The sequence below is a fragment of the Arachis ipaensis genome, chromosome B02, assembly GCF_000816755.2.
Source record: "Arachis ipaensis cultivar K30076 chromosome B02, Araip1.1, whole genome shotgun sequence".
Classification (NCBI taxonomy): Eukaryota; Viridiplantae; Streptophyta; class Magnoliopsida; order Fabales; family Fabaceae; genus Arachis; species Arachis ipaensis.
The window spans coordinates 100,208,248-100,218,698 of NC_029786.2; the positions used below are offsets into that span (position 1 = coordinate 100,208,248).

The window sequence follows — 10,451 nt, forward strand, 5'->3', positions numbered from 1 at the left end:
TTCTTTTTTTATTTATTTAATAAAATCATTAATAAAAAAGTGAATTAATTATTTTAGACAAAATTGAATTTAAAAACTGAACATTTATTTTGGATTAGAAAGAGTAATAAAGTTTTAATTTTGTAGTAACTTTTTATTTCGTTAATTCTCCATTTGTTTATTTTTATCATAGAATACATAAAAACAAAAACATGTATTTGTTCAAAATACTTATGAACAAATAAACATGATGAGAAGAACACTTAAGTTACGATACAGAAATTGCTGCAATTTTGATTATTATAGAATTGAATTTGGATCTTTTAAATTTTGAATTTTATTTTAGAAAAAAAATAATTTTTTATTATTTATTTTATAGGTAGAATTAAGAAAATATATAAAAAAATTATTTAAAAATAAAAAATTACACTTTGTCTTTCAAAATAAAAATTTAAAATTTAAAAGATGTAAATTTTAGAAAGTTAATGTGGGGTGATATAAAGAGCAGTAATAAAAGTAGAGAGATAAAATAATTAAAAGAAAAGGCAGAATATTGGGCATACATAGTGGATTAATAAGGTTGAAATAAAAAGCAATAATAAAAGTAGAGAGAGAAAATCAAAAGAAAGGGCAGAGTATTGTACATAAATCGTGGATTAGTGGAGGTGAAACAAAAAGCAGTAATAAAAGTAGAGAGAGAAGACAGAGTACTGTGCATAAACGACAATGGATTAATGTGGGGGTGATATAAAGAACAGTAATAAAAGTAGAGAAAGAAAAATTAAAAGAAAAGACAAAATATTATGCATAAATAATGAATTAATGAGGTTGAAATGAAAACCGATAATAAAAGTAGAGAGAGAAAAATCAAAAGAAAAGGTAGAGTATTATACAGAAATTGTGGATTATTAGTGGAGGTGAAACGAAAAACAGAAATAAAAGTAGAGAGAGAAAAAAATCAAAAGAAAAGACGGAGTATTGTACATAAAGTCATAAACTGTGGAAATTAAACATCCCATGATTTTCATTTTTCTTTTTTTAAGTAAAATGATAGTTAAATCTTGAAAATTTTTTATTTCGAACTAATTAGCCACTAAAAAAACCTCAAATAGTTTATGTTATTTTAAAAAAAAAAACTACTGTGTTTGGATTCTATATATAATTTATGTGTATATTAGTAAAATGCTAGAGACTCTAAAAACTTAAAATAGAATTAAACATGACCGAAATATAAATATTTTAGAAAAGTTATAAATAGGTAATATTGGAATATAGTTATTTTATTTAGATAAATTAATTTATCTATTTGAGGCTCATCCTTAAACGCTCCTTGCTAACTATGGAGTGCTGCACACCTTGTGAATTCGTAAATCTGAACTCTTCATTTATTATATTTTATTTGAATGGTCTGGATTTAAAAAGGTAACCTTCAAAATAAAAAAATAGTATATAAATATTAAAAACATGTCTGTAAAAAAAATTATTGGACTTTAGAATTAAAATAAATAATACATAAAAAATAAGTTAAAAATTCATGTACTAAATCTAGAAAAAAAAAATATTAGAATTTTAAAAAAAATAATATTAAATATATATTATGTATATAATATTAAAATTTAAATAAATTTTGTTTTGTGTGAAATAAAATTATAATATTAAATATAAACAAAATGCTAAAAAATTTTGTGTTATATATATATATATATATATTATGTATATAATATTAAAATTTAAATAAATTTTGTTTTATGTGAAATAAAATTATAATATTAAATATAAACACAATGATAAAAAATTTTGTGTTATATATATATATAATTTTATTTTGTGAGAAACAAAATTAAAACATTAAATATGAACAGAATGATAAAAGATTTTGTATTATACTAATTTAATTAAAAAAATATATATACAACGTAAAAAGCAAACAAACATATAATAATTTTATTTTGTGCGAAACAAAAATTCATATAAGTTTTTATTAACAATTTTTTTATTGAAATATGTCATTTTACTATATTTATAATATATTATTTGGGATAATTATATTATTTTAGTTAATATATATTATTTAAAAAAATATTTAAAATTTATTATTTTGTATTAAGAATATTATTAAAAATATATTATTAGTTTTTCTTAAAATAATACTTTTTTTTTCTTTGGTTCAAATACTATGACAATAAATTTTTTTTACGTAACTGCGTCTACTCAATAAATATTATATTCATTTATTTCTATATTGTATGTAAAATAAATAATTAATATTTAAAAAAGTTAATAAAAAAAGTATTTTTTTTTACCAACTCTTAGGTGAATATAGAGACTATGTCATTTGAACTATAACTCGTTGGCAAAGAAAGAAATACTCTTAATTATATATTAAATAAAATAATTATTTATTAGGCTCATTCTTATACAAATAAAAATTTTTCTTAGTTTTATATATGTAATATTTTATACCAATTAGCTTCAAAATTTAATTATTTTTTGAATAAATTAATAAAAATAATACCAATAATTGTTTAAATATAATTGTATTTTAATTTTTCATTCTATTACGTACACGTTGAGGATAATTTGAAATAAAAGATAATGGACTTGTTGTAACTGTCATGTATTTTGTGCTTTGATTGCGTTGTCATCTGAGAATTATGGTGCCTTCATGGAGACCGATTCTTCTACAGAATCAGTTTTACGTTTGGAGTTAGCCAACCAGCAGCGGCGACAGATAGCGTCTTCCTTTTCTATGGCAGCAATTTTTCGGGTTTTGAAGGTCCATTTATGGTAGATGTGGAATGGGGTGGATTCAAGAGCGTCAAAATATGTGGCTAGATAGAACAATAGTGGAAGCACCTGCTAGCAAACAAAACCGTGAAAATGCTTGAAGACATCACATCAACAATAATAGAATAACGAGGAAGTCGATCAAATTTTTCTGAGTACTTTTCTGGTGTAAAGATAACAAGCATACATCATATTAAAGTAAAAAAGACTTTAATAACTTTTTATTTCAATAATTCTCCACAAACTTATTTTTATCACGGAATACATAAAAAGATATGTTTGTTCAAAATACATATGCATGTGAACAAACATAATGAGAAGAGCACTCAAATTAACCTATTATTATTGTAGCAGCAACAACCTCTTGTGGGAGTACAGTGACCAACTTGGAAGTGTTTAATTTCGACACACACTTTCTTGCATTCATTATTGTTACAATTTTGATCTTTTTTGTCTTCGCAAGACATTAGTGAAGTCCTATGCACGGTGCCACTTCTTGCCTCTGCAATAATCAACACAATTGATAGATAAGTATAATATTTAAATATATTTTAGGGTTAAGTATGATTTTGGTCGTTAAAATATAGATTGAAAATTTTTTTGTCTACAATTTTTTTTTTGCATACAAAATTGTCCCTAAGATTTAAAATTAAGTTTTAAAATTGTCTTTTTTTTACGTAAATTTTAAAATTTTTGACCAAATTACTCATAACAAAAAAATTATAAAATAAAAAAATAAGAGAAAGAAAGTATTTCTGCTCTTGCAAAGGAGGAAGGGAAGAAGAAGAATAAGAAAGAAAAGAAGAAGAAGTTGTCTATGATCCACCTCTGCCTCTGTTTTCGCCACTACTTTTATACGATTTTAGTCCCTAAGATAAGGACGATTTTAAAATTAAATTAAACTTTAGGGACGATTTTGTATGCAAAAAAAAGTTGGAAACGAAAAAAATTTTCGACCTATAACTTAAAGACCAAAATCGTACTTAATCCTATATTTTATATTCTCTTTACCTATAATGTTAAGATAACTTATTGTTAAGAAAAAGAAATTTTGTAAAAGTGATTTTTATTGAATGAATGTACCTCAAAAAATTTACAAGCTACATTATCTATTTGTACAATATATAATTGTTTTTATTCCAACTTCTAACAAATTCTATGAAAAATAACCAATTACAACTGTAATCCTATAATTATAAATCTATTCTCTAACAATATCAAATTTGTTACAATTAGAATTAACTATAAATGTGCAAATGCAACAAGACGGAGAGGATAGGCTAGTCGGTGAGGTGAAAAAGTATCAAAGAAGTGACAAAAGATAAGGAAAAATGGCATAGAGAAAAAGTGTGAAAAAAATACGATGATTTCACTAGAAGAAAAATAATCTATCCTCTTCAAGGAGCATACCATGGCTCTGATACCATGTTAGAAACAAGAAAGTAATCTGAAGAAAGTGTTTTATGTATTATTCAAGTTGTGTAGAATGATACAATATAAAAGGGTATTTATAGGTACTAAAAGAATCGAAATAATAAAGACGTAATACCTATAATAAATATCCAGATATGCTAAATAATTCTAATGAATGCTAATTGATCCTAATAGATTCTAACATCCCCCGAAACTTATTTAAAACAACGAAATAAAGAAAGAAAGAAAATTGTATAAACTGAAGGAACGGGTGCAGATGAAACTGTCGGAAGGAAGCGCAAATGAAATTTCTGAAAGGAAGAGCAGATACAACTGGGACAAAAAAGTGCAAACGAAACTGTCACAAGGAAATGCAGATGGAACTGCCGCAAGAAAACGCAGACGAAACTACCATAAGAAAGCACAGACAAAACACAGATGGAATTGCCATGAGGGAACGCAGACAAAACTGTCACGAGGGAACGCAGACGGAACTACCACAAGGGAAAGTGAGAGCTATATGATTTCTCCATGAGAATAGGTAAGCAGCGGATAACAATGGTGTTTGATTCATTCCACTCGGAAAGACACAAGACGGAGAGGATAGGCTAGTCGGTGAGGTGAAAAAGTATCAAAGAAGTGACAAAAGATAAGGAAAAATGGCATAGAGAAAAAGTGTGAAAAAAATACGATGATTTCACTAGAAGAAAAATAATCTATCCTCTTCAAGGAGCATACCATGGCTCTGATACCATGTTAGAAACAAGAAAGTAATCTGAAGAAAGTGTTTTATGTATTATTCAAGTTGTGTAGAATGATACAATATAAAAGGGTATTTATAGGTACTAAAAGAATCGAAATAATAAAGACGTAATACCTATAATAAATATCCAGATATGCTAAATAATTCTAATGAATGCTAATTGATCCTAATAGATTCTAACATCCCCCGAAACTTATTTAAAACAACGAAATAAAGAAAGAAAGAAAATTGTATAAACTGAAGGAACGGGTGCAGATGAAACTGTCGGAAGGAAGCGCAAATGAAATTTCTGAAAGGAAGAGCAGATACAACTGGGACAAAAAAGTGCAAACGAAACTGTCACAAGGAAATGCAGATGGAACTGCCGCAAGAAAACGCAGACGAAACTACCATAAGAAAGCACAGACAAAACACAGATGGAATTGCCATGAGGGAACGCAGACAAAACTGTCACGAGGGAACGCAGACGGAACTACCACAAGGGAAAGTGAGAGCTATATGATTTCTCCATGAGAATAGGTAAGCAGCGGATAACAATGGTGTTTGATTCATTCCACTCGGAAAGACACAAGACGGAGAGGATAGGCTAGTCGGTGAGGTGAAAAAGTATCAAAGAAGTGACAAAAGATAAGGAAAAATGGCATAGAGAAAAAGTGTGAAAAAAATACGATGATTTCACTAGAAGAAAAATAATCTATCCTCTTCAAGGAGCATACCATGGCTCTGATACCATGTTAGAAACAAGAAAGTAATCTGAAGAAAGTGTTTTATGTATTATTCAAGTTGTGTAGAATGATACAATATAAAAGGGTATTTATAGGTACTAAAAGAATCGAAATAATAAAGACGTAATACCTATAATAAATATCCAGATATGCTAAATAATTCTAATGAATGCTAATTGATCCTAATAGATTCTAACATCCCCCGAAACTTATTTAAAACAACGAAATAAAGAAAGAAAGAAAATTGTATAAACTGAAGGAACGGGTGCAGATGAAACTGTCGGAAGGAAGCGCAAATGAAATTTCTGAAAGGAAGAGCAGATACAACTGGGACAAAAAAGTGCAAACGAAACTGTCACAAGGAAATGCAGATGGAACTGCCGCAAGAAAACGCAGACGAAACTACCATAAGAAAGCACAGACAAAACACAGATGGAATTGCCATGAGGGAACGCAGACAAAACTGTCACGAGGGAACGCAGACGGAACTACCACAAGGGAAAGTGAGAGCTATATGATTTCTCCATGAGAATAGGTAAGCAGCGGATAACAATGGTGTTTGATTCATTCCACTCGGAAAGACACAAGACGGAGAGGATAGGCTAGTCGGTGAGGTGAAAAAGTATCAAAGAAGTGACAAAAGATAAGGAAAAATGGCATAGAGAAAAAGTGTGAAAAAAATACGATGATTTCACTAGAAGAAAAATAATCTATCCTCTTCAAGGAGCATACCATGGCTCTGATACCATGTTAGAAACAAGAAAGTAATCTGAAGAAAGTGTTTTATGTATTATTCAAGTTGTGTAGAATGATACAATATAAAAGGGTATTTATAGGTACTAAAAGAATCGAAATAATAAAGACGTAATACCTATAATAAATATCCAGATATGCTAAATAATTCTAATGAATGCTAATTGATCCTAATAGATTCTAACATCCCCCGAAACTTATTTAAAACAACGAAATAAAGAAAGAAAGAAAATTGTATAAACTGAAGGAACGGGTGCAGATGAAACTGTCGGAAGGAAGCGCAAATGAAATTTCTGAAAGGAAGAGCAGATACAACTGGGACAAAAAAGTGCAAACGAAACTGTCACAAGGAAATGCAGATGGAACTGCCGCAAGAAAACGCAGACGAAACTACCATAAGAAAGCACAGACAAAACACAGATGGAATTGCCATGAGGGAACGCAGACAAAACTGTCACGAGGGAACGCAGACGGAACTACCACAAGGGAAAGTGAGAGCTATATGATTTCTCCATGAGAATAGGTAAGCAGCGGATAACAATGGTGTTTGATTCATTCCACTCGGAAAGACACAAGACGGAGAGGATAGGCTAGTCGGTGAGGTGAAAAAGTATCAAAGAAGTGACAAAAGATAAGGAAAAATGGCATAGAGAAAAAGTGTGAAAAAAATACGATGATTTCACTAGAAGAAAAATAATCTATCCTCTTCAAGGAGCATACCATGGCTCTGATACCATGTTAGAAACAAGAAAGTAATCTGAAGAAAGTGTTTTATGTATTATTCAAGTTGTGTAGAATGATACAATATAAAAGGGTATTTATAGGTACTAAAAGAATCGAAATAATAAAGACGTAATACCTATAATAAATATCCAGATATGCTAAATAATTCTAATGAATGCTAATTGATCCTAATAGATTCTAACATCCCCCGAAACTTATTTAAAACAACGAAATAAAGAAAGAAAGAAAATTGTATAAACTGAAGGAACGGGTGCAGATGAAACTGTCGGAAGGAAGCGCAAATGAAATTTCTGAAAGGAAGAGCAGATACAACTGGGACAAAAAAGTGCAAACGAAACTGTCACAAGGAAATGCAGATGGAACTGCCGCAAGAAAACGCAGACGAAACTACCATAAGAAAGCACAGACAAAACACAGATGGAATTGCCATGAGGGAACGCAGACAAAACTGTCACGAGGGAACGCAGACGGAACTACCACAAGGGAAAGTGAGAGCTATATGATTTCTCCATGAGAATAGGTAAGCAGCGGATAACAATGGTGTTTGATTCATTCCACTCGGAAAGACACAAGACGGAGAGGATAGGCTAGTCGGTGAGGTGAAAAAGTATCAAAGAAGTGACAAAAGATAAGGAAAAATGGCATAGAGAAAAAGTGTGAAAAAAATACGATGATTTCACTAGAAGAAAAATAATCTATCCTCTTCAAGGAGCATACCATGGCTCTGATACCATGTTAGAAACAAGAAAGTAATCTGAAGAAAGTGTTTTATGTATTATTCAAGTTGTGTAGAATGATACAATATAAAAGGGTATTTATAGGTACTAAAAGAATCGAAATAATAAAGACGTAATACCTATAATAAATATCCAGATATGCTAAATAATTCTAATGAATGCTAATTGATCCTAATAGATTCTAACATCCCCCGAAACTTATTTAAAACAACGAAATAAAGAAAGAAAGAAAATTGTATAAACTGAAGGAACGGGTGCAGATGAAACTGTCGGAAGGAAGCGCAAATGAAATTTCTGAAAGGAAGAGCAGATACAACTGGGACAAAAAAGTGCAAACGAAACTGTCACAAGGAAATGCAGATGGAACTGCCGCAAGAAAACGCAGACGAAACTACCATAAGAAAGCACAGACAAAACACAGATGGAATTGCCATGAGGGAACGCAGACAAAACTGTCACGAGGGAACGCAGACGGAACTACCACAAGGGAAAGTGAGAGCTATATGATTTCTCCATGAGAATAGGTAAGCAGCGGATAACAATGGTGTTTGATTCATTCCACTCGGAAAGACACAAGACGGAGAGGATAGGCTAGTCGGTGAGGTGAAAAAGTATCAAAGAAGTGACAAAAGATAAGGAAAAATGGCATAGAGAAAAAGTGTGAAAAAAATACGATGATTTCACTAGAAGAAAAATAATCTATCCTCTTCAAGGAGCATACCATGGCTCTGATACCATGTTAGAAACAAGAAAGTAATCTGAAGAAAGTGTTTTATGTATTATTCAAGTTGTGTAGAATGATACAATATAAAAGGGTATTTATAGGTACTAAAAGAATCGAAATAATAAAGACGTAATACCTATAATAAATATCCAGATATGCTAAATAATTCTAATGAATGCTAATTGATCCTAATAGATTCTAACATCCCCCGAAACTTATTTAAAACAACGAAATAAAGAAAGAAAGAAAATTGTATAAACTGAAGGAACGGGTGCAGATGAAACTGTCGGAAGGAAGCGCAAATGAAATTTCTGAAAGGAAGAGCAGATACAACTGGGACAAAAAAGTGCAAACGAAACTGTCACAAGGAAATGCAGATGGAACTGCCGCAAGAAAACGCAGACGAAACTACCATAAGAAAGCACAGACAAAACACAGATGGAATTGCCATGAGGGAACGCAGACAAAACTGTCACGAGGGAACGCAGACGGAACTACCACAAGGGAAAGTGAGAGCTATATGATTTCTCCATGAGAATAGGTAAGCAGCGGATAACAATGGTGTTTGATTCATTCCACTCGGAAAGACACAAGACGGAGAGGATAGGCTAGTCGGTGAGGTGAAAAAGCATAAAAAAAAGTGACAAAAGACAAGGAAAATTGGCATAGAGAAAAAGCGTGAAAAAAAACACGGTGATTTCACTAGAAGAAAAATAACCTATCTTTTTCAAGGAGAATATCATGACTCTGATACCATGTTAAAAACAAGAAAGTAATTTAAAGAATGTGTTTTATGTATTATTCAAGTTGTATAGAATGACACAATATAAAAAGATATTTATAGATGCTAAAAGAATCGAAATAATAAAAATATAATATCGTATAATAAATATCCATATATGCTAAATAATTCTAATAAATATTAATTAATTTTAATATATTCTAATAAATAAAAAGTAGTTTTCCGTGACACTATAAATAATGTAAAAATAAATGACATTGTATTCGTAATCTTTTATTCAAAGAATACAAAAGAATACAAGGTGATTTTCGTAGAATGGCTCAAAAAATCTTCTTGTGCATTCTTTTCGTAGCAGTGCTATTGGCTTCAGGTAATAAAACTCATTTCAAAGCTTAATCAAATAAATATCCTTTCAACATGAGAAAATAAATTATTTTTCATAAAGTTATTTGTTTTTTTTTTTTTGTTAAAGAGCCCCTTAATTATTTCGATGTACACGAAAATTCTAATGACATTGGGTTTAATTAATTTTTACCAATTATTGCAGAAGCAACAAGTGGCACAATAATGGTTGAAGGCGAAAGGAAGGTGTGCGCCAAGAGTAAAGGAAAATGTCCAGATAACAATGCCGCTTGCTTTGAAGACTGTGTAGAAAGGAATTACGTCGATGGCCATTGTGAGGGCTTCAATTGTTGCTGTTTCAGTCATGACTAGAGATTAGTGTTTAAGATTTTCATTATTATAATAATATCCGATCCCTATTAATAATAAACCCAGCTTTTGTGTTTTCCTTGTTACTACTAATAAGTGGAAAATTAATGAAATAAAACGTTGAAGTTTTAAATTAATGATATATTGTTATTACAAATTTTTATTTTTAAATGTGATGAGATGCTATCACTTAGTAAAATCAAATAATTATTATTTTAATATTCAAAATATGGATCAGGATTCTCTTTATCATGATCTAAAATAATGAATATAAGAAGGTTATATTAATATTTTAAAGAAAATTTAAAAATGTATTAGTTTTTATTGTTTTACCAAATTTTTAATTATGTTTCTATATTTTAATTTTTTATTA

At 29.9% G+C, this 10,451-nt stretch overlaps 2 long non-coding RNA genes across 2 annotated transcripts in view; one reads left to right on the top strand and one right to left on the bottom strand.

Moving 5' to 3' along the window:
* Nucleotides 2,958-10,451, bottom strand: part of LOC110269050 — a 20,551-nt gene continuing 13,057 nt past the window's right edge. Inside the window, exon 2 of the long non-coding RNA XR_002358012.1 lies at nt 2,958-3,268. This is a non-coding gene — a long non-coding RNA (uncharacterized LOC110269050). The remainder of the gene's footprint in view (nt 3,269-10,451) is intronic.
* On the top strand, nt 9,629-10,074 carry LOC110269051. The gene is made up of 2 exons (XR_002358013.1): nt 9,629-9,737; nt 9,915-10,074. It is a non-coding gene; the product is annotated as an uncharacterized LOC110269051 (long non-coding RNA).